This window comes from Neophocaena asiaeorientalis, unplaced genomic scaffold (assembly GCF_003031525.2).
Source record: "Neophocaena asiaeorientalis asiaeorientalis breed wild unplaced genomic scaffold, Neophocaena_asiaeorientalis_V1.1 scaffold230, whole genome shotgun sequence".
In the NCBI taxonomy this organism is placed as follows: domain Eukaryota; kingdom Metazoa; phylum Chordata; class Mammalia; order Artiodactyla; family Phocoenidae; genus Neophocaena; species Neophocaena asiaeorientalis.
In genome coordinates, this window is record NW_020175186.1 from 8627912 (window position 1) to 8652963 (window position 25052).

Here is a 25052-nt window from a genome sequence, read left to right on the forward strand (position 1 = left end):
ACCTGTGATTTTATTTTAGGGAGAAGTGCCCAGTGGGAAAACCAAGTGATGTTTTACTTCAAAGGATTAAGTCAGGGTAGGAGAAAATGTGGTGTCCGGAAATATTACATTTAATGTTTCCTAGTCTTTTAGATGATCCCATTATGGCAAGAACAAACAAGTGAATTTACAATAATTTCAACCAAGCAGTCACACAAAAAATCCAAAAAAGGAAATGTGTGTGTATTCTAGAAACTGAAAGCTCTGGGGTTGATTAGTAATGAAATGTCTGTGGAATTAAAAATAACATCAGAAAGTTTTTTTTAGAATAATAATAAACTGTCATAAGTACATCACCCTCCTCAAGATTCTGCTTGTTCCTTGCAAAGAGTTTCAACGTATTCTGGAGCAAGAGGAAAGTTCGCATCTGCAAAAGTACAGCTAAAGTGATGGATGCAAGGAAGAGAGAAAGACTTGTCTTTCCTTCTCCCTTCATTGTGGCGGCGGTAAAAAGCTCCAGGGCCTCCTGTCCGTGACCTTAGTCTTTTGCAGAGGGCCAGGGGGGTGCAGGCCGGACTCAAGCTTGCCTTTAGTCAGTGATCTGTGAATAGCTCTCGGTCCCTTAATGACGTGAGCGCAGGCTCCAAAGGGAGCGGGTGACTCAGAGCGCAAGAGGCACGGAGATTGCCTGAGCAGCCATTAGCACGTCATTGGTAATCCCAGCGACACCGTTCACATCCGCGGTATTTGTCTCCATGCTCTCTGAGGAAGGTTGTGAGGATGTTTTATTTAAGGGCTCTGGGCTGCTTTCTGCCTGACGGATTGCTTGTCTGCAGGGCTTACTAACACTTGCCGATCTTACAAGAGGAGAGGGCTGGGGGATGCGGAATTCCTAGTATAGTTACAGGCCGCTTCCTTGAACGCAGACAGGATGCTTCAGCACTTCAGAAACTGCATGGTAAATGAAAACTGCAGCCCTAGTCCTTTCACTTTGTGACAGAAAGAAGCAGAGACTCAGCCGAGATTGTGCAGGAAATTCTGTGTAATTCCATAAATATCTGTTAAACATCTAGGGAAGTATAAAATAGTGGTGAAGAGGTAGGTTTGTATAGTCCGATAAGGGTCCATCTGAATGCCATTTCTGTTGCTTTCTATTTCTGTGACTTTAGGTGAATTACTTATGGTCTTTGAGCTCTGATTATTTTATCTGCAAAATGGAAATAATGGTGACCTCATAGGATTGTTGTAAAGATTAAATGATTGAAAGTATGTATGTCACCACCTGGCAAATAATAAGCACAGAATCCGTGGTAACTATTTCTATTTCCTGGGCACTGGGTTAGGTGCTGGGCTATAGGGATCCATAAAATGCAGTTCATCCTTGGAGGAACCACAGCGTAGGGAGAGACAGGCAAGGAGACAAAACAACTGTAATGCAGTGTGATACATCTGCCTTAGCACGGTGCTTCTAGAAAGTCACTGTGTATAAGGATCACCTGCGCAGCTTGTAAAAATGAAGATTTTGATTCAGTAGATCTGGGGCAGATCTAAGAGTGCATTTTTTACAAGCACCCAGGTGTTCATGATGACTCTGGTCCAAGGACCCTACTTTGCAGGAGCAGGAACCTAGAGCAATGTTGACAGTGCAACAGGGATAATTGAAGGCGCAGCAGATCCTGACTGTTCACCTCTGAGTTTCTGCCTTGTGGATGTTGGACTCTGAACCTTTTCCTCCCATCTTTCCATTCTCCTGCTTGCCACCAGGACCTCGCTCACATCCAATACCAAAATGCTAAGCAAAGGGAGGAAAAGCTCAATGAGAGGCATGTTGAGCCAGGACAACTTTTGGAAAAGGTAAATCTTGAGCCCACGCTTCAAGATAGTAGCGGACCTGGGTGGTCACTTCAAAGGGTGAAAGAAAAAGGAGCAGAAAATTGTGCCTTTCCTGTCAAGTGCGTAAAATTGTTGGTTTAATGTATTTCAAAAACCAGGGAACACGCAACGAGAGTTAAATATAGTTATTGAACATTTGCCACATTTATGAACTTCAAAAATGTTGAGAGAACATTTTTATTTTTTCCTTCTCACACGGGAGGCTTTGGAAATGTGTTCAATTAGCTCGGATATCAACCCCAGTGGGTGGGGAGTTCCACGTGCACCTCCCACGATTTCTTATGGGTGTAACTCCTGCAAGCAGCACCAAGCAAACACGGCCCTGGCTGCTTTCCTTTTGACAACGGAAGTTTCATTCCAGGTCAGTCCTAGAGGCAATGCTTCGGCTTAGTCTCAGGGCATTGGAGCAGTTAGGTTAGTACCCATTTGGTCTGCAAATCTGTGTGTGGGGATCTGACACTTCCTATCGTGGCTTCTCTGAATCATCAGTATGCCTCCTATTCATTCACACCTTCTAGACTCTGCTCACCCTGACACCAGGGCACCCTCCCAACTCTCCTCACCTGACTGAATTTTAAAACCTAGTTGATGATTCATTGTGCTGGTCAAGGCAATCTTCATCCCACCTCGGATACTTCTTTTCTTTTCAACCAGACTGTCCGGCAACCCCTGTAAGACTCTAAGGTCTTTGTGTGTTTCAGTCTGTGTGTATCCTTCATACCACTTAGCTTTGAGCCATCTACACTGTAGGGGCCACAGACCTACTCACTAGCAGTGATTATGAGCCTCCGCTTTTCAGTTGGACAGTCCTGGATTTGAAGCCCAACCTTGCTGTTCAACGGCGGTCTAACCTCATGCAAAGCACATTAACAACAACATGGCCACACCAACAGTGTTAATAATGACTCTCTTCTGAGTTCTTACTGGGTACCAGGCCATCGTGCAGATATTTTACATGTACTCTCTCATTCAATCATTATAATGACCTTATGAGGTGGACACCATAATGCTTGATCAAAGTCACAACTTGATATATAAAATGTATTATTTACAGTAATTGCTGTTTCAGTAATAGCTACCTCTCCTGTAAATAAGATAATGTATGCACAAGATTTGTGACTGTGTGTGACACTAGTAAACATGCATATGTGAAGCTTCATGCACACACGCCCACATGCTGAACCTATATACTTGGACAGCACAAGCACATAAAACCCATCATTTGCAATACTTGCTTCTATTCTTTCCTTCCCTATCTCAGTGATTCACATTACCACCCACCCACTCACGCAAGCCAGTAACCTAAGACGTATCCTAGGTTCGCCCCATTCCTATAGCACCTATTATGTGCCACACACTGTTCTAAGCACTCTGTCATATCAACCGTATGAGGTCAGTATCAGTATACCTCACATTTTACATTTTAATAAAACCTTAATACTCATACAATCCTTGGAGTAAGTACCATTAATGTCCTCATTTTACAGATGAGTAAACCAAGGCACAGAGTGAATAAATAACTGGCATGTGGTTCCGTGAGGAGGAGCTTGTATTTTACCCCAGCCTGGCCACTGTGTTATCCTCAACCCCATTTCTAACTGATCACCATGTCCTATTACTCTATTTTCTAAATGGCTTTTGAATCCCTACTCTTCTTTCAATCCCCACTGCCATCCATGGAACTGTGGGCCCCTGTCACCTAGTTACTTTCCCTGCCTCCAGTTTTTTACCCTTTGTAAATCATCCTTTACCTGCTACAACCATGAGTTTTCTATGGTGCACATCTAATCACCAGTCTTTAGCTTATAATCTTTCAATGGTCTTAACTGCCTTTAGAATAAAGTCTAAGTTCCAAGGTCCTCTATGTGTGGCCTCTCATCTTTTGTCTTCTACTTTCCCCATTTGTATTTTATGAGTGAATGAACTACTTTCAGTTACTAGAATTTCCTCTGTAGAAAGTTTCGATGGAAAAATAATAATATGGAACCAGATAGTGTATTAAGCCCTTTCCATGTGATACTAACTCTTTCAATCCTCACACAACCCCACGAGGGCCGTTGCACTATAATCACGATACAAAACACAGAGTGGCTTACAAACCGAGGCACAGAGGGGTCAAGTAACTTGCCCAATTTCACATGGCTTGGATTTAAATCTAAGTGGTGTTGGCTCCAGAGTCCCTGTTCTTTGCCATCATGCTTGGAAAAGCAGGTAGGGCATGCTGATGCAGTGAAAACGTATTTGGAGGAAGACCAGCCCACCACCCAATCAGGTGGCTAAGGAGGCTTTAGTCTGGTCTACATCCTTGTAAGGTCCAGAAATCTGTTCTCAAAACTATTCCTACCTACAGTCACAATGACCTGATGTATGAAGCCAGAATGCCTGTTTACTAAATTACAATGAGATCTGTAACTCTCCATTGGATTAGCTAGACTACACAAACACAGCACCCTTTTAAGAGCACAGTATCAAAGCAGGGGGAACAAGTCATATGCTTCTCATGCTTCATAACTTCAAATTCTGATAGCACTCTACTCTCCACTACGGGGATATAACTTTAAGGTGGGCAGGGTACCTGTGTTAGCATGACAGCAGCCTCCCCTCCCCGCCCTTGTAGATAAGACTTGGATAGGCACTGACCTATTACTGCCTTACTCATCCTGTGGGAAAGTCCTATAATTATTTCTTTACATATGTTAACATTCTTAATCTTGTTACAGGTACGAGAGCCATTCTTTCTTTAAAAGTTTGTTTCAAATATCTCAACTCCAATTCATAATGTGTAGATTCATTGTTTAATGCCTGGAGAAGAATCTTATTTCCTTGCCTTTCAAAAATGGTGGTCACTCAGAAACTGCATTCTGCCAAGTTTGCTCACAGCTCTATTGCTTTACACATGAGGGTCCCACCACTCGACTAACACTAAATCATTTATCAAGACCTAACTCTTGACTCTTTCTGGTGACACATTGTTCAATTTTGCTAGGCTGGGCTGGGTAATCCACTTCTGTGTGTGCACTCTGTTCCTATCTCCTCAATAATGTATCTCACAATGTGTCTACTTATTCACACTTGTAATTACGTATTTAGTGTCTGTATTGTCTCTGCATATCTGGCTTAGAGTCTTTCATGAGGTTGTAGTCCAGATGTCAGTGGGACTGCAGTCATTTAATGGTTTCACTTGGTCTGAAAGATCTGCTCCCAAGTTAGCTCACTCACACACCTACCCAGTTACTGCTGGTGGTTGGCAAAAGGCCTAAGTTTCTTGCTGGGTGACCCTGTCCGTATGGCTCCCTGAGTATCTTATAAAACACCAGCTGGTTTCCCCCAGAGCAAGTGCCCCAAGAGAACAAGATAGAAGAGACAGTGTCTTTTAAGACCCAGCCTCAAGAGTCATAAACCATCGTTTCCACGATATCCTATTTGTTGCATAGATCAGTCTGGAAAGGGATTAGCAAGGGTGTGAACACCAGAAGGCAGGGATCTTCAGGCCACCTTGGAAGCTAATTACCACAACCTACACTTGCCTTTGTCTGTCCTGTGGGTTACAAGCACAGAGCCCAGTGCTTGTCAATAGTCAAGGCTTTCTAAATAGTAACTGGATTAAGAGAAGGAAGGAAGGAAGATAAAGAAGGAAGGAAAAAGAAGGAGAGAGAAAGGCAAGAACAATGAAGAAAAGAAGGAATTATAGTTATTTCTTTACCTCTGTCCCTGAGGATAGGAACTGGGATGTTCTTTAAAAACACTTTAGTTGAAGCAGTTTACTCTTAGCATGGAGTAGTATCTTCATGAATGTTAGTTGATTGAACATATGAGTGATAAACGCATGAATAAGTGCTGAATTAAATGAAATTGTCTTGTTTTCTGACTGATCAAAAGCTATCTGAGGATAAAAACTAGATCATTTCCTTTTTTACCCTTATTATGCCTATTATAGTACTCAGCTCATTTTAAGCCCCTACATTACTTTTCTTTTTTTTTGAGTTAATGTATGGATAATTGAGCAGGTCATAGAGGTCACTGCCCAATGAAGTTTATACGTATTTTTTAGGTAGTTTCTTTGGTTTGGGAATATCATATATCAGCCCAGAAGCCCAGTTTCTCTTCCTCCTCTTCAACTCAGTCTAAACAGCAAAATAACAGTAGCTGGTATGTCAGTGGAAGACGTTAATTTACTTCAAAAATAGTAAAGAGGGAGTCTCTACTGTTTTTGAAGTAAATGATTCTCAAATGCAGGCATATCTTGTTTTATTGTGTTTTGCTTTATTGTGCTTCTCAGACATTTCATTTTTTACAAATGGAAGGTTTGTAGCGACCCTGCGTAGAGCAAGTCTACTGGTACACACTCCAATAGCATCTGCTCACTTTGTGTCTCTGTGTCATATTTTGGTAATGCTTGTAATTTTCAAACTTTTTTTATTATTATTATATTTGTTATGGTGATCTCTGATCAGTGATCTTTGATGTTACTATTGTAATTGTTATAGGGCGCCATGAACTGCACCCATATAAGATGATGAACTTAATCGATAAATGTTGTGTGTGTTCTGACAGCCCCATTGACCAACCATTTCCCCATTTCTCTCCTTCTCCTTGGGTCTCCCTATTCCCTGAGATACAACAATATTGAATTTAGGCCAATTAATAACCCTACAGTGACCTCTAAGTGTTCAGATGAAAGGAAGAGTTGAACGTCTCTCACTTTAAATCAAAAGCTAGGAATGATTAAGCTTAATGAGGAAGGCATGTTGAAAGCCAAGATAGGCCAAAGGCTAGGCCTCTCGTGCCACACAGTTAGCCAAGTTGTGAATGAAAAGGAAAAGTCCTTGAAAGAAACTGAAAGTGCTGCTCCAGTGAAAGTATGAATGATAAGAAAGTGAAACAACCTTATTGCTGACATGGTGAAAGTTTGAGTGGTCTGAATAGAAGATCCAACCAGCCACAACATTCCCTTAAGCCAATGCCTAATCAAAGCCAAGGCTATAACTCTTTTCAATTCTCTGAATGCTGAGAGAGTTGATGAGGCTGTTGGAGAAAAGTTTGGAGCTGGCAGAAGTTGATTCATGAGGCTTAAGGAAAGACGTCATCTCTATAACATACAAGTGCAAGGTGAAGTAGCAAGTGCTGATGTAGAAGCTACAGGAAATTATCCAGAAGGTCTAGCTGAGAAATTAATGAAGGTGTTTATACTAAACAAGAAATTTTCAATGTAGATGAAACAAGCTTATATTGGAAGAAGATTCTGTGTAGGACTGTCATAGCTAGAGAGGAGAAGTCAAAGCTTCAAAGCTTTAAAGGACAGTCTGATTCTCTTCTTACGGGCTAATGCAGCTGGTGACTTCAAGTTGAAGTCAATGCTCATTTACCATTCTGAAAATCCTAGGACCCTTAAGAATTATGCTAAATCTACCCTGTGCTCTATAAATGGACCAACAAAGCCTGGATGACAGCATAACTGTTTACAACATGGTTTACTGAATATTTTAAGCACACTGTTGAGACCTACTGCCAGAAAAAAAAATTCCTTTCAAAATATCGCTGCTCATTGACAATATACATGGTCACCCAAGAGCTCTGATGGAGATGTATAACTAGATTCATGTTCTTTATGCCTGCTATAACACAACATCCATTTTGTAGCCCATGGATCAAGGAGTAATTTCAACTTTCAAGTCCCATTACTTAAATACTTTTCATAAGGCTATATCTGTCATAGGTAGGGATTCCTCTGATGGATCAGGACAAGTCAGTTGAAAACCTTCTGGAAAGGATACACCATTCTATATGCCATTAGGAACATTCATGATTCAGGGGAAGAAGTCAAAATCTCAACATTAACTGTAACTTGGAGGAAGCTGATTCCAACCCCCATGGATGACTTTGAGGGGTTCAAGACTTCAGTGGAGGGAAAAACTTCGTGTGTGGTGGAAATAGCAAGAGAACTAGAATTAGCAGTATAACCTGAATATCTGACTGAATTGCTGCTATCTCATGATAAAACTTTAATGGATGAGGAGTTACTTCTTATGGATGTGTGAAGAAAGTGGTTTCTTGAGATGGAACCTATTCCTGGTGAAGATGTGATGAAGACAGTTGAAATGACAACAGAGAATTTAGAATATTACATAAAATTAGTTTATAAAGCAGAGGGAGGGTTTCAGAGGATTGATCCCAATTCTGCAAGAAGTTCTACTGTGGGTAAAATGCTATCAAACAGCATTTCATGTTACAGAGAAATCATTCATGAAGGTAAGAGTCAATCAATGTGGCAAACTTCATTGTTGTCTTATTTTAAGAAATTTCCACAGCCACCCCAACCTTCAGCAACACCACCCTGATCAGTCAGCAGCCATCAACACTGAGGCAAGACCCTCCATCAGCTGAAGGCTCAGATGATGGTTAGCATTTTTTAGCAATATAGTACTTTTTAACTAAGGTATGTACATTTTTCAAGACATAATGCTATTGCTCCCTTAAAACACTGTAGTATAGTATAGACATAACTTTTATATTCACTGGAAACCAAAAAAATTGTGTGACTTGCTTTATCGAGCTATTCACTTGATTGCAGTGGTCTGGAACTGAACCCTCAGTATCTCTGATGTCTGTCTGTATATACAATGGAATATTATTCAGCCACGAGAAATGCGATAGCATGAATGGAACTTGAAGGCATTATGCTAAGTGAGATAAGTCAGACAGAGGAAGACAAATATGATATCAATTACATGTGGAATTTCAAAAAGCTGAAGTTGAAGCAACAGAGAGTAGAATGGTGGTTACCAGAGGCTGGGAGGCAGCGGAATTGGAGAAATGTTGTTTAAGAGTATAAGTTTACAACTAGTAGATAAATAAATCCTGGAGCTCCAATGCACAGCATAGTGATTATAGTCAACAATATTGTATTATAAGTTTCAAAGCGTCTGAGAGACTAGATCTTAATTGTTCTCACCACAAAATAGAAATAATTATGTGCTGTGATAGACGTGTTAACTAATGCTACAGTGGTAATCATACTGAAATATATAAATGTATCAAATCAATGCACTGTAAACCTTAAACATACACAAGGTTATATGTCACTTAGATCTCAATACAAAATGTAAGCTTCTGAGTTTACTGGTATTGCTACTTGAGACACTTCTGTTAACCCAGGTCTTTAAGTATATTTCTCATAAAGGAGATGATGTTTCCTTATCTTTGTATAGCACTGAATTGTTCGCAGAATATTTTCATATTCATTCTCTCATTTAATCCTTACAATAACTGCATGAGATGGGTAATATTCCTGTTTTTAAGATTAAATGGCTGAATTTTTCCTAGGCCATGATTGCCCAAGACCACATTATTTTGAATGCAGCAGAGCTAGAATTAGAACCAAAGATACTCTTCAAATTTTCAACATTTCCCGCCTGAACTGGAAATTATAGTGCATGTGTATGTATGTGATTTTATATTCTTTCTTTCTATATCCTGAAAACTCTGAGAAGTTTTTATTTTATTTAAAAAATATAGTCCCACTCTTTGTCACCCGTAGACTTGTTAAGAGAATGACTGATACAATGGACAACAGTAGTGGATCTAGGCAGTGGGCAGTTTCTTTCATATGGGCAGAGCCAGAGAGCAGAAGCTGCCTTTGGAAGAAGAGTGTTGCAGGCAGGTGGGAGGTGGAGTTAAGACAGTCTGGCAGGAGACACTCTACCCCAAGACTGATTCAAAGATAGGACTCTTGGCCTGATGTCTTGGGCATATTTGGTTGAAAAACAGCAACAAAAGAAGAGATACATTCATATAACTTAAGAACAAGGGAATGCATTGTGCAGTCACAGGAAAATTACCCATAAATAAAATGCTAGAATTACAGCCAAGCCTCAAGGGATCTGGAAAATCATCAGACATCCATTCTCTGTCCTTGCTCTATTTCTGAAGACACACCGGCTCTCATCTCTCCTTCTCCAGTCAGATATTTCATCCCTCTCTCTCAGCAGATTGGTCTTTCCTACTCACTCCCAATTGGTTTATATCTCCCCGACTTAGTGGTCTTTGTTCTGCATGGACTCTCTGCTTGGCTTGCTGCAAAATATAGTAACCCTTTTGTGTCCAGATTCTAAATGCATAGAAGATGAAATATGATTGGCCAGTCTTGGGCCGATGCTTGTCACTGGTTCAATCGGCCATGATCAAGCAGTGAAGTCACATGGTATGAATATCATAGTCCAAGGCTATAGGTTGGGCAGTACTCTAAGAAATAAGTATGGGTATCAACAAAAGTAATACAACTTTTGGTTCATCTAAGACCTTATGAGACCAAGGCTAAGAAGAGTGAAATTAGGACACATCTGCAGTACACTTCACGATCACTTGCAGGGTGACTTGATGTTGAACTTCTAAGCCATTCGTCTAGAAATCCTTAAGATGGCTCTATATAGGGGTAGCATTGCCCTTCTAGTCTGTGGTACAATAGAACTGGCAGCTGAGAAGAGCAGAGAGTCACTGGGGCAGAAAGTCAAGCAGATCATTAGGTTCTTTGAAACCAAAAAAACCAATTCCTTATCTGGGTTAAAGCTTCTCTGAAATTAAAATTTAGACTTTCTGGATAGGCCCAACATGGAGGTCTGGCTGCCTCAATAAAAATAACAACATGAAATCCCCAGGCAGCTGCTGGAGCAATACTTGTCATTGAGGAAGGCAGAAAATCAACATCTGATGAGCAACTATGTGCCAGGTACTTTCCTTTGTTATTTAATTCTCTCATGGCAATCCTCTGAAGGCATCAACATCACTCCCATTTTACAAAGGAGGAAATGGGTTAAGTCATAAACAAGAAGTTCTCTGATGCTCGAGCTACCAGCCAGTCTAAGCCCCTTTTAATTTCAGTGCTCCTCTCTTTTCTCCCCTCCCCTCCCTTACCTTTCTCCTTTCTTCCCCTCCCATCCCTTCCCTTTTTTCCCTTCCTTTTCCTTTCATTCCATTTCATTTTTCCTTTGAAGATTTCGGATCAGGCTGTGTGCTTCAGGCCCTTTTCTCACACCATATTTGTTATGGATATGACTAGTCTGACCGGTGAGCGTTTGATTCCCTGCCTTCACCCATCCCATTGATACTGGTGATGCTGGACCCTATGATCCTACTCAGAGACCCAGGATTGCCTGTTCCTAGTTCCTGCCTGTCCCTATATGGCTGGTCATCCCAGAGTACTTGAGAGACCTTCTTGGTTCAAGCACCACTGTTCTGAGTGTCATCTATTGCTATCACCATCACAGCCAATATTTACCACTCTCATATTATGGAATCTCCTTTATTTCTTGGCAGTCAACAGTTAGCATATCTTTTTCAAACCAGAAATGTCCAAAGCATTTCTCATTATTAGCAAAAGGGTCTCAATACTCACGCTTTCACTCTACTCAGATTTGGGTCCAAATGTGATTACAGTGAAACCAATTGTGATGATAAATCTGACCAGCTCCTCTGTAACTCAATCATTTGGACACTAACAAAGGGAATTGTAGGGGCTTAAGGGAAGAGCCAGGACAGCAATTATAGGGCTGGCCTTTAAAAGAGATATTGGAAATATTTAAGCCTTTACATTTAGGTTTGGTGGCAGAGCAAAAAAAAAAAAAACAGTTATGATCATAGTTACCATCCTGAAGAGTAATTTCTTATGTGCCATTATAGTCTGTGTGACATTTAGGGCTGGAGGCCACATTGACACTTTGTGTAAGATGCTCTCTGAGATTTTTCAAAACAACTTTATTGAGGTATGATGTCATGTAAAAATTTGTATGTATCTAAAGTATACAACTTGAGTTTGGAGATAAGTATAACCCTATGAAATCATCACCACAACCATCAAGGACATAAACATATCCATCACCTCCCAAAGTTTCCTCCTGCTTCTTTGTTGTTAATATCATTTGCATGCGTGCATGTGTGTGTGTGTGTGTGTGTGTGTGTGTGTGTGTATGTGTGTGTGGTAAGAATGTTTAATGTAAGATCTTCCATCCTGGCAAATTTTAAGTATACAATATAGTATTGTTAGCTATAGATACCGTGCTTTATAGTAGGTTTCTAGAACTTATTTATCTTACAAAACTGCCACTTTTCCCAGAAGGAGCAGAGAAAAAGAAAGAGACTGAAAGCTTATTTTGAGAAATAATGACAGAAAACCTACAACAGAGCCACCATAAAACTCTCAGTGGATTTCTCAGCAGAAACCTTGCAGGCCAGGAGAGAGTGAGATGATACATTCACAGTGCTGAAAGAAAAAAACTGCCAACCAAGAATACTATACTCAGCAAATCTGTCCTTCAGAAAGGAAGGAGAAATAAACACATTCCAAGACAAAGAAAAGCTGAGGGAGTTCATCATCACTAGACCTGCCTTATAAGAAATTACTGAAAGGAGTTCTTTTTCTTTTTCCTTTTTAAAATTTATAATATTACTTAAAAATTTTTTCTTATTAGTCATCCATTTTATACACATAAGTGTATACATGTCAATCCCAATCTCCCAATTCATCACACCACAATTCCCACTCCCCACCACCTTCCCCTTTGGTGTCCATACGTTTTTTTCTCTAATTCTGTGCTCAATTTCTGCTCTGCAAACTGGTTCATCTGTACTATTTTCTAGGTTCCAAATATATGCATTAATATACGATACTTGTTTTTCTCTTTCTGACTTGCTTCATTTTGTATGACAGTCTCTAGATGCATCAACGTCTCTACAAATGACCCAGTTTCATTCCTTTCTATGGCTGAGTAATATTCCATTGTATATATACACCACATCTTCTTTATCCATTCGTCTGTTGATGGGCATTTAGGTTGCTTCCATGACCTGGCTATTGTAAATAGTGCTGCAATGAACATTGAGGTGCATGTGTCTTTTTGAATTATGGTTTTCTCTGGGTATATACCCAGTAGTGGGATTGCTGGGTCATATAGTAATTCTATTTTTACTTTTTTAAGGAACCTCCATACTGTTCTCCATAGTGGCTGTATCAATTTACTTTCCCACCAACAGTGCAAGAAGGTTCCCTTTTCTCCACACCCTCTCTAGCATTTGTTGTTTGTAGATTTTCTGATGATGCCTATTCTAACTGGTGTGGGGTGATACCTCACTATAGTTTTGATTTGCATTTCCTTAATAATTAGTGGTGTTGAGAAGGTTTTCATGTATTTCTTGGCTATCTGTATGTCTTCTTTGGAGAAATGACTATTTGGGTCTTTTGCCCATTTTTGGATTGGGTTGTTTGTTTTTTTAATATTGAGCTGCATGAGCCTGTTTATATATTTTGGAGATTAATCCTTTGTCTGATAATTGATTTGCGAATATTTTCTCCCATTCTGAGGGTTGTCTTTTCGTCTTGTTTATGGTTTCCTTTGCTGTGCAAAAGCTTTGAAGTTTCATTAGGTCCCATTTGTTTATTTTTGTTTTTATTTCCATTACTCTAGGAGGTGGATCAAAAAGATCTTGCTGTGATTTATGTCAAAGACTGTTCTTCCTATGTTTTCCTCTAAGAGTTTTATAGTGCCTGGTCTTACATTTAGTTCTCTAATCCATTTTGAGTTTATTTTTGTGTATGGTGTTAGGAGTGTTCTAATTTCATTCTTTTAAGTGTAACTGTACAGTTTTCCCAGCGCCACTTATTGAAGAGGCTGTCTTTTCTCCATTGTATATCCTTGCCTCCTTTGTCATAGAGTAGTTGACCATAGGTGCGTGGGTTTATCTCTGGGCTTTCTATCCTGTTCCATTGATCTAATTTCTGTTTTTGTGCCAGTACCATATTGTCTTGATTACTGTAGCTTTGTAGTATAGTCTGAAGTCAGGGAGTCTGATTCCTCCAGCTATGCTTTTTTCCCTCAAGAATGCTTTGGCTATTCGGGGTCTTTTATGTCTCAATACAAATTTTAGGAGTTTTTGTTCTACTTCTGTAAAATATACCATTGGTAATTTGATAGGGATTGCATTGAATCTGTAGATTGCTTTGGGTAGTACAGTCATTTTCACAATATTGATTCTTCCAATCCTAGAACATGTTATATCTCTCCATCTATTTGTATCATCTGTAATTTCTTTCATCAGTGTCTTAGTTTTCTGCATAAAGGCCTTTTGTCTCCCTGGGTAGCTTTATTCCTAGGTATTTTATTCTTTTTGTTGCAATGGTAAATGAGAGTGTTTTCTTAACTTCTCTTTCAGATATTTCATCACTAGTGTATAGGAATGCAAGAGATTCCTGTGCATTAATTTTGTATCCCGCTACTTTACCAAATTCATTGATTAGCTCTAGTAGTTTTCTGGTGGCATCTTTAGGATTCTCTATGTATATTATCATGTCATCTGCAAACAATGACAATTTTACTTCTTCTTTTACAAATTGTATTCTTTTTATTTATTTTTCTTCTCTGATTGCCATGGCTAGGACTTCCAAAACTATGTTGAATAATAATGGTGAGAGTGGACATCCTTGTCTTGTTCCTGATCTTAGAGGAAATGCTTTCAATTTTTCACCATTGAGAATGATGTTTGCTGTGGGTTTGTCATATATGGCCTTTATTATGTTGAGGTAGGTTCCCTCTATGCCCACTTTCTGGAGAGTTCTTATCATGAAAGGATGTTGAATTTTGTCAAAAGCTTTTTCTGCATCTATTGAGATAATCATATGGTTTTTATTCTTCAGTTTGTTACTATGGTGTATCACATTGATTTGCCTATATTGAAGAATCCTTGCGTCCCTGGGATAAATCCCAGTTGATCATGGTGTATGATCCTTTAAATGTGCTGTTGGATTCTGTTTGCTAGTATTTTGTTGAGGATTCTTGCATCCATATTCATCAGTGATATTGCTCTGTAATTTTCTTTTTTTGTAGTATCTTTGGTTTTGTTATCCATGTGATGGTGGCCTCATAGAACGAGTTTGGGACTGTTCCTTCCTCTGAAATATTTTGGAACAGTCTGAGAAGGATGGGTGTTAGCTCTTCTCTAAATGTTTGATAGACTTCCCCTGTGAAGCCATCTGGTCCTGGACTTTTGTTTGTTGGAAGATTTTTAATCACAGTTTCAATTTCGTTACTTGTGATTGGTCTGGTCATATTTTCTATTTCTTCCTGGTTCAGTCTTGGAAGGTTATACCTTTCTAAAAATTTGTCCATTTCTTCCAGGTTGTCCATTTTATTGGCATAGAGTTGCTTGTGGTAGTCTCTTAGGATGCTTTGTGTTTCTGTGGTATGTGTTGTAACTTCTCCTTTTTCATTTCTAATTTTATTGATTTGAGTCCTCTCCCTCTTTTTCTTGATGACTCTGGCTAATGGTTTATCAATTTGTTTATCTTCTCAAAGAACCAGCTTTTAGTTTTATTGATCTTTGCTATTGTTTTCTTTGTTTCTATTTCATTTATTTCTGCTCTGATCTTTATGATTTCTTTCCTTCTGCTAACTTTGGGGTTTTTTTTGTTCTTCTTTCTCTAGTTCCTTTAGGTGTAACGTTAGATTGTTATTTGAGATGTTTCTTGTTTCTTGAGGTAGGCTTGTATAGCTATAAACTTCCCTCTTAGAACAGCTTTTGCTGCATCCCATAGGTTTTTGATCATCGTATTTTCATTGTCATTTTTGTCTAGGTATTTTTTGATTTCCTCTTTGATTTCTTCAGTGATCTCTTGGTTATTTAGTAACGTATTGCTTAGCCTCCATGTGTTTGTGTTTTTTATGGTTTTTCCCTGTAATTGATTTCTAATCTCATTGCATTGTGGTCAGAAAAGATGCTTGATATGATTTCAATTTTCTTAAATTTACTGAGGCTTTATTTTTGACCCAAGAAGTGATCTGTCCTGGAGAATAGAATGTTCTGTGCATACTTTAGAAGAAAGTGTAATCTGCTGTTTTTGGATGGAATGTCCTATAAATATCAATTAAATCTATCTGATCTATTGTGTCATTTAAAGATTGTGTTTCCATATTAATTTACTGTCTGGATGATCTGTCCATTGCTGTGAGGTGTTAAAGTCCCCCACTATTATTGTGTTACTGTCGATTTCCTCTTTTAGAGCTATTAGCAGCTGCCTTATGTATTGTGGTGCTCCTATGTTGGGTGCGTATATATTTATAGTTGTTACGTCTTCTTCTTGGATTGATCCCTTGATCATTACATAATGTCCTTCCTTGTCTCTTATAACATTCTTTATTTTAAAGGCTATTTTATCTGATATGAGTATTGCTACCCCAGCATTTTTTTATTTCCATTTACATGGAATATCTTTTCTCATCCCCTCAGTTTCATTCTGTATGTGTCGCTAGGTGTGAAGTGGGTGTCTTGTAGACAGCATATATATGGATCTTGCTTTTGTATCCATTCAGCAAGCCTGTGTCTTTTGGTTGGAGCTTTTAATCCATTGACGTTTAAGGTAATTATTGATATGTATGTTCCTATTACCATTTTCTTAATTGTTTTACATTTGGTTTTGTAGGTCCTTTTCCTCTTTTGTGTTTCCCACTTAGAGAAGTTCCTTTAGCATTTGTTGTAGAGCTGGTTTGGTGGTGCTGAATTCTCTTAGCTTTTGCTTGTCTGTAAAGCTTTTGATTTCTCCATCAAACCTGAGTGAGATCCTCACTGGGTAGAGTAATCTTGGTTGTAGGTTCTTCCCTTTCATCACTTTAAGTATATCATGCCACTCCCTTCTGCTTTGTAGAGTTTCTGCTAAGGAATCAGCTGTTAACCTTATGGGAGTTCCCTTGTATATTATTTGTCCTTCTTCCCCTGTTGCTTTCAATAATTTTTCTTTGTCTTTAATTTTTGCCTATTTGATTACTATGTGTCTTGGCATGTTTCTCCTTGCGTTTATCCTGTATGGAACTCTCTGCGCTTCCTGGACTTGGGTCGCTATTTCCTTTCCCTTGTTAGAGATATTTTCGTCTATAATCTCTTCAAGTATTTTTTCGGGTCCTTTCTCTCTCTCTTCTCCTTCTGGGACCGCTATAATGCATATATTGTTGCATTTAATGTTGTCCCAGAGGTCTCTTAGACTGTCTTCCTTTCCTTTCATTCTTTGTTCTTTATTCTGTTCTGCATCAGTGAATTCCACCATTTTGTCTTCCAAGTCACTTATCCGTTCTTCTGCCTCAGTTATTCTGTTATTGATTCCTTCTAGTGTATTTTTCATTTCAGTTATTGTATTGTTCATCTCTGTTTGTTTGTTCTTTAATTCTTCTAGATCTTTGTTCAACATTTCTTGCATCTTCTCGATCTTTGCCTCCATTCTTTTTCCGAGGTCCTGGATCATCTTCACTATCATTATTCTGAATTGTTTTTCTGGAAGATTGCCTATCTCCATTTCATTTAGTTGTTTTTCTGGGGTTTTATCTTGTTCTTTCATCTGGTACATAACCCTCTGCCTTTTCATCTTGTCTTTCTGTGAATGTGGGTTTTGTTCCACAGGCTGCAGGATTGTAGTTCTTCTTGCTTCTGCTGTCTGCCCTCTGGTGGATGAGGCTATCTAAGAGGTTTGTGGAAGTTTCCTGATGGGAGGGATTGGTGGTGGGTAGAGCTGGCTGTTGCTCTTGTGAGCAGAGCTCAGTCGAGTTCTTTTTGTTTAGTATAGTTGATTTACAGTATTATATTTGTTTCAGGTGTACAGCATAGTGATTCAGTATTTTTGCAGATTATATTCCATTATAAGTTTTTACAAAATAGTGGCTATAATTCCCTTTGCTACAGAATATATCCTTGTTTCTTATCTATTTTATACATAGTAGTTTGCATTTGTTAATCCCATAGCCTTAATTTACCCTTCCCCCCATCCCCTCTTCCCTTTGGTAACCACAAGTTTGTTTACTATGTGAGTCTGTTTCTGTTTTGCATGTACATGCAATTGCATTATTTTTTTAGATTCCACATATAAGTGATATCATACAGTGTTTGTCTTTCTCTGTCTGACTTATTTCATTAAGCATAATATTGTCTAGGTACATCCATGTTGCTGTAAATGGCAGAATTTCATTTTTTATGACTGAGTAATATTCCATTATGTATATATATATCACATCTTCTTTATCCATTTGTCTGTTGATGGACACTTGGGTTGCTTCCATGTCTTGGTTAATGTAAATAGTGCTGCTAAGAACAGTGGGATGCATGTATCTTTTTGAATTAGTGTTTTTATTTTTCTTTCTGGATATATACTCAGGAGTGGAATTCTGAAAGGAGTTGTTAAAGGTGAAATAAAAGGAACCTAATTAGCAACATGAAAACATATGAAAGTATAAATCTCACTGTAAAAGTAGATATGTAGTCAGGTTTACAATGCTTTAATACTGTAATGATGGTGTGTCCATGACTTTTAACTCTCTGAGTTTTTCTTTGCTTCCTCTATTTCCTTTTAAAAAATCATAACAATATTACTACTGTTGTTAGAAAAAATAAAACAAATAAGAATTCCCTCCTTATCACACACCAGTCTTGCTCCCCTATCCTCTACTCCACCAGCATCTCTGTAACATAAATGAAATGTAAATGTTCCAGTCCTCATTTTAAATAAATTTTCAGCAATATTTGACACTCTTATCCACTGCCTTTTTACTTTACTCTCCTGATTTTTTCCTCCTACTGCCTTGGCTATTCTTTTTAGGATTCTTTGGGAGATTCTTGTCTTATATCTGACCTTCACACAGCCAACACTTATATAGATTTTAGTATATGCTAGGCACTCTTCTAAGTACCCTATGTATACTATATCAATAAATCCTTGTAAAATCCTATGAGAGGTTATCCTGGCTTTACAGATTAGAAAATTGAGACACAGAAAATTTAAATAACTCTCAAAGCTGGGAATTTGAACCTAGGAAACATAACTCCAGAATCCCTGATCTTGGCAACTACTGTAGACTGTTTCTGTTTATTGGAATTCCTCAGGATCTTATTCCTAAGCCTTCTTAGCTTCTCACTTTATGCTTCCCTTCCAGGCAGTCACAGCAGTTGCCTTGAATTACCATCAGAAGTCTAATAACCTCCCAAATTATTTGGATAGTTCTGACTTCCCTTCTTATATTCAGTGTTTTACTAAACATTTCCACTAAGTATCCAAAAGAGACCTCAAATGAAACATCTGCTTATTCTTAGAAATCTTATACATCTCCTTCATATCACTTGTCACAATCGCAATTAAATAATTAACTGTATAATTATTTGCTTCTGTTTATCTTCTCTGTTACAATGAAAGCTTGCTGAGGGCAGGGAACCTGACTGTCTTGTTCATCATGGTGGCCGCAACTCTTAACATAGTGCCCGGCACATTATAGTTTCTCAAAAATACTTTGAATGAAAGAATTCATTTGAATTCATTTGAATGAAAAATTCTTTGAATGAAAGAATAACTGAAGGGATAGTAAAGGGATTTGTAAAAAGGAAAAAGAGTCATTTTCAGTCTTATTACACTTTCTATTTCAATGTGCAATCTCTGTCAATCGCTTGCATACATTTTAACTAAATTGTATTCATAGGGAGTTAAAAACGTAGTATTCTGTTCTTTTTACCTAACATAAAATATTTAAATAGTTTCCATAGATATCTTATCATGTTAATGTTGCAGATGTTAACTAACAATCCTCTATTGTTGTATTTTCTCTCATCATTCAGGTATTATAGGCATATTTGTAATAAACTTTTTTTTTTCCACAGAGCTATACTATTCTTGTGAAACATTTCCTTAACAAAAATCCTTGGAATTATTCTAAGTTTAAATGGCATGAACACTGTTATGGTTCTTGACATATATTACAAAATTACTATACAAAATTTTTGTGTCGATATCACCAGAAACACTAGATAAGGTTTTCTTCAGCGTTGGAAATAATAACTCAGATTCTGCATGCAAACTTAAGGGAACTGCAGAAACACAGGTGGAATGTTTTTCATGAACAAAGAATTTTGCTCCTGGTAGCTAATTTTGTCCAATTTTATTGACTTTTTATCAATCTCTTTAAATTATTTTTTTATTGTGGTAAAATACGTATAACACAAAATTTACCATTTTAACAATTTTAAAGTATATAATAAGTGGCATTAAGTAATTCAAAATGTTGTACAACCAGCATTACTATTTAGTTCCAGAACTTTTTCATCATCCCAAACAGAAACCCCATAACTGTTAATCAGTCACTCCTCATTCCTCCCTTCCCCTAGGCTCTGGCAATCACTCATCTGCTTTAGATCTCTATGGATTTACCTATTCTGGCTATTTTACATAAATGAAATCACGTGTCTAAATAACAACTTGTATTTGAATATTCATAGCAACTTCATTTATAATAGCCAAAATGTGGAAACAACTCAAATAAATATCCATCAAGAGAAAATGGATTAAAAAATGATATATCTATACAATAGAATATTATTTAGCCATAAAAAGAAATGAATTAGTGACACATGCTACGATGTGAATAAACCGTGAAATCATATGCTAAGTGAAAGAAACCAGACACCCATCACTCTTTATTCTTCACTAAATCATTTAAACAGTGTACATCAATGCAAACAGCTTAAGAAGATGAAGTACATTTGAAAGGAGCCAAAGATGCAGCAAAAGGTCAACCTAAAACACTCATTTGCTGGGACTGACTTTATGCTAATTGAATTCAACAAACATTTATTAAGTACCAGCTGGGAGTCAGGCCCTGCTCTATATGCTAAGGCTACAAAATGAATCAAAAACAACCCCTGATTCAAAGCAGGTCATACCCTTGTAGAGATATAAACATGTAAATACATCATTAATATAGTGTATTATGCAGAACTATATATTCTGTCCTATGAGAGCTCAACTGAGGGAAAACTAATTCTATCCAGGAGGGTCCAGGAAAGGTACAAAAAGGAGGTATCGCTTTTGTTTGGCTCTAAACTATCAGTAGGGGTTGTCAGGGAAGGAACTGGAGTGCACCTTTATAGGGGTAAGAAAGCATAGAACAGGAAAATGTCTTTAGCTTTCTCCTTTCCTTTTTGCCGACTCAGGTCTCTTCCCTTGGCCCTGCAATTGGTGGTTCCTCCTCAAATCACCAGTTTTAATATAAACTTAAATAATTTTGGTTTTATTCTATCAAAAAAAGATCTAGAATATTATAAATTTGGGCAAGATTGGAGCTTTGTTCTTGCTCAATGATGTTAATAATTTGTCAATATTGATAATGTCACTATTAATTGACATTAATAATGTGTATATTGAATGCTACCTAATTTTCTGTTCATTTCCATTGGTTTATAAGAAGAAATAGGATAAGGATTTAGTGATGTTATATGGAAGAGTAAAAGTTCACTAATTGTTAGAACTAAACTCATGTTAATTTCAAATGTTTATGCCTTACAATTAATGAAGGGCTGAGTCTACAGTCTCTGACTCTGAGTCCACGTACTACAGAATGAGCATCACAAATATGCAGCATATGTACTCTCATGACTCCCTCCCATTCCGTGACAGGGATCTAATTGATAATGACAGTTTTTGTTGATGAACCTGAACATGCCTCTGAATGCCTTTTCAGATAGGCAGCTATGTCATGGTGAGTCAGCAGCAACTGATAAAATTCCATTTGCTATATCCCCTAGAGAGGAGAATATACTGGGTTTGAGTGTCAGAAGTTGTGGGTTTGAGGCCCAGTTCTTTCTTTAACAAGTTAGATAACTTCTCTGAACCTCAGTTTCTTCAGCAGGAAAAATCTACTAATAACTACTTTAAGGATTGTTGTTGGAGGATGAAAAGGATCAAATATGTGAAAGGGCACAGGTCCAGTAACTTAGCAGGTGCTCAATAGATAAGTTTAGTGAAATCAGGATCCCTGTGACTTGTCTAAATCCTTCTGCATCTTGCTTTCATGCATCTAAATGACAGCTGCTTCTATTATTGCCAGTGTTCCTGCCATTCTTCCTTTTACCCAAAGGAGAAAACTGAGAGCTCTCTTCTACCTCCCTCTCTTTTGGCCTTCATCACTAAATTCTGTTCATTTATTGTGAAGCCACTTTTATTTCTTCCCCTTCTTCTGAGCTGACCTAGCACCACCCTGACACCAGTGATGGTTCATCACCACAAGCCTGAATAACTTCATTAGCTTCTTGCCTTTCCTTCCTCTTATTCCAGGGTTTTCCAGTCTTTCCTCTGTAAACATTTTGGGCTGGATGGCTCTTCATTGTGAGGGGTGCTGTAGGAGGTTACAGCATTCCTGAACTCTACCCACCAGATGACAGTAGCAATTTCCCGGTTGTGACAACCAAAAATGTCTTTAGACATTGCCAAATACTCCTTGATGTGGAGAGGGGAGATAAATGTCCTAAGTCAAGAACCACTGCTATAGTCTCAGCCTTTTGAATCATTTCATCCAAGTTGTGAGATTAATTACCTACAAATAGTGTTCTTCTATATTGTCTCAGTTCAAGAACAGTCAATAGACTCCTATTTCCCAAAGACTTTAATATTTTTGCCTAGCTGTCAAGTTCATCAATAGTTGGCCCTAGTTATCTTTCTTTAGACCTTTTCAAACTTTAATGTGCTTATGAATCACCAGGAACTCTTTTTAAATGCAAATTCCGCTTTAGTAGGTCTGGGTGGGCTCTGAGATTCTGCTTTTCTGACAAGGTCCCTGCTGAAGTTGAGGCTACCTGTCCAAGAGAACTTTGAGTAGCTTTGAAAGACATCAATTTAGTGATTCAGTATCTTCTGAGGGCTCATTAAGGACAAGGTCCTACTTAAGAGGAACTCACAGACCAGCAGGAAAGAGAGAAAGAAATAAGCAAATAACTGTAAGAAAAGCTCATATTTGTTATCATGAGTATGACTACAGTGATATAGAGATGTAAGTGAGTGAGAAATTCATTCTGTCTGGGCTGATAGGTAAGTGAAGGGTGAAGAGAAAATAAGTAATAATCAGAGAATACTTTGATGAGGAAATGATTTTTTTATTGGGGCCTGGAGAATTTGTAGGTGGTCTACCAGGTGGAGAGGAAAGTGCCTAAACAGGAAGCGGGAACAGCATGAGCAGACCAGAGAGAAATAAAATTGCATAAGATGTTGAAGAACCTGTGTTCAGTATGGCTAGAGTACACGTTGACACTGAAGAGGGTCTCAGGAAACTGCCTTCAGATTAAGAAGTGCCTTGTCTATCATACTATGTATTTGATATTTATTATGTAAGCAAGAGGAATGCATTGAAGGTTTTGAAATAGGAAAACCACATGATCAGATATATGTGTTTGAAAGATCATGCTATTGGCAATGTGGGTGGTGGGTTACAATGAGGACCATCCAGGAATCAAGCCAGGCTGCTAGGAGGGCGTCTTGTCTAGGATGAGAACCCCAGGAGCTGTGGTGAGCTAGAGCTGACACACCAGCCCTGAGAGTCTATTGTGGGGACCCCTTCCCAACTCAATGTGCCATCATGTTGGTTGATTGAAATGGGCCATAATGGGAATATATACATCACTAAAACTGGCAAATGCCAGAAACGTTTCCCTGACAGCTGGGTGTTAAGCATTTGTTGGTACACCACTGAGTGGAAGAGACTGACATAGCCAGGTGTCAGAGCCAGCTGGAGGTGATTTATTAGATGTGCCAGAATGAAGGACAAGAATGTATCATAGATAACATGCCCTCATTTAAGCAACTGGGTAGATTCAGTTTTTTAATGCAATAAATATTTATTGAGAGCCCACTGTATATCTGGCACTAGTACTCTTCCAAATACCTGCCTTCATGGAGCCTACATTCTGCGGATGTGGTGTCATTAGCTGAGACAGGGAAGATGGTGTGTGTGTGTGTGTGTGTGTGTGTGTGTGTGTGTGTGTGTGTGTGTGTGTGAAAGACACTTCTTTTAGTTTGGAATATGGACAGTACCCAGGTGCAGTTTTTCAGCTGTAAACACACAGCCATATCCTGTGGTTTACTTTCTAAAGCATTTCACATTCAACTCTAATTCAATGTTTACAATAATTTGTAGGGCAGATGGAAGAGGTATCTATTGCCCAGATGGGAAAATCTAAGGCTCAGCTATTTGAAGAGATTTGCTCAGTCACTGAGCAAGTTGGTGTCAGAGTCAGGATTTGAATCCTGGGTTTGTGACAACTAGCCTAGTCCTCTGTCCCCAGTGCCCACTCCACTGTCTGCTTAATGATCAGCGCAGATGTTCTGATGAAGCAAGTAATGGAAACTTTCCTCGCGATACCGTGCCATTTTCACCCGCAGAGGGCTTCCGCAACTGTGATCTCAGTTACTCGTCACAGCCCTAGGTGCTACTGCGCGGCATTCATTTGGGCTTGGTGCTAGGTGCAGAGTAGTTGAGGAGTCGTGGGATTCCAGCTCCCAGCTGCAAGCCGTGGTTGCTCTGATTATGTGAGCGGTGGTTTTGCCTGCCATTGCTATCAGAGACCAAGCATCTCCCAGTCTTGTTACTGCTTCAGGTCCTGAACCCTTTTTATCTCACTCATTTCTGTCTCCAAATGACATACCAATAACTCAGTCTGTCACTAAATAGTAGTAAAAATAATAATGAAAAAAAAAACCAGTAAAAAGAAATAGTAGTAGAATAGATATCTGTTGAATTCTGAGACGGTATCCATAAAATATCCTTAAAATAGAAAATGTACCAGCCTGGTGTAGAAAATTATAATTTAAATATTAAGTTTATAATATTATACTACAATATTTAAAGGGAAGAAATAGAATGTATAATGCAATTGATTTAGGAAACGGAGGCTGCAATTGCTCAAGGGTCAGAGGTTAATAAAAGCAAATGTTTCTCATGTTTGGGATTGGCAAATGCCTCCCTACACACATTTGCGTGGACACCCGGACAGAACGGGAACTGTGTCCTAAATGGCATATCACGTTAACTTTCCAAAGTACAGCTACTTTCACATAACTAGCTTCCCCTTCTTCTTTTGTAAAAGCATTTTTGCGTGCACATGAGTATATGTCTGAATATATATTTATATATGAGACTATATATATAGATATGAGTGTATCTAAAGCAGCTACAGTAGTGTTGCTTGGCTGAGTGGGAGGTGATACAGGACTGTGCTATTAGTGAGCGGGGAGGTAGGAGGTGGCCATGGCTGATGGGCAGGAGTGTGAGGTAATAGCAGGGTAATACTGTCTGCAGGTATTTTTAGATGACTCCAGAATGAGAAGATGTTGGTTGGTGGCGATG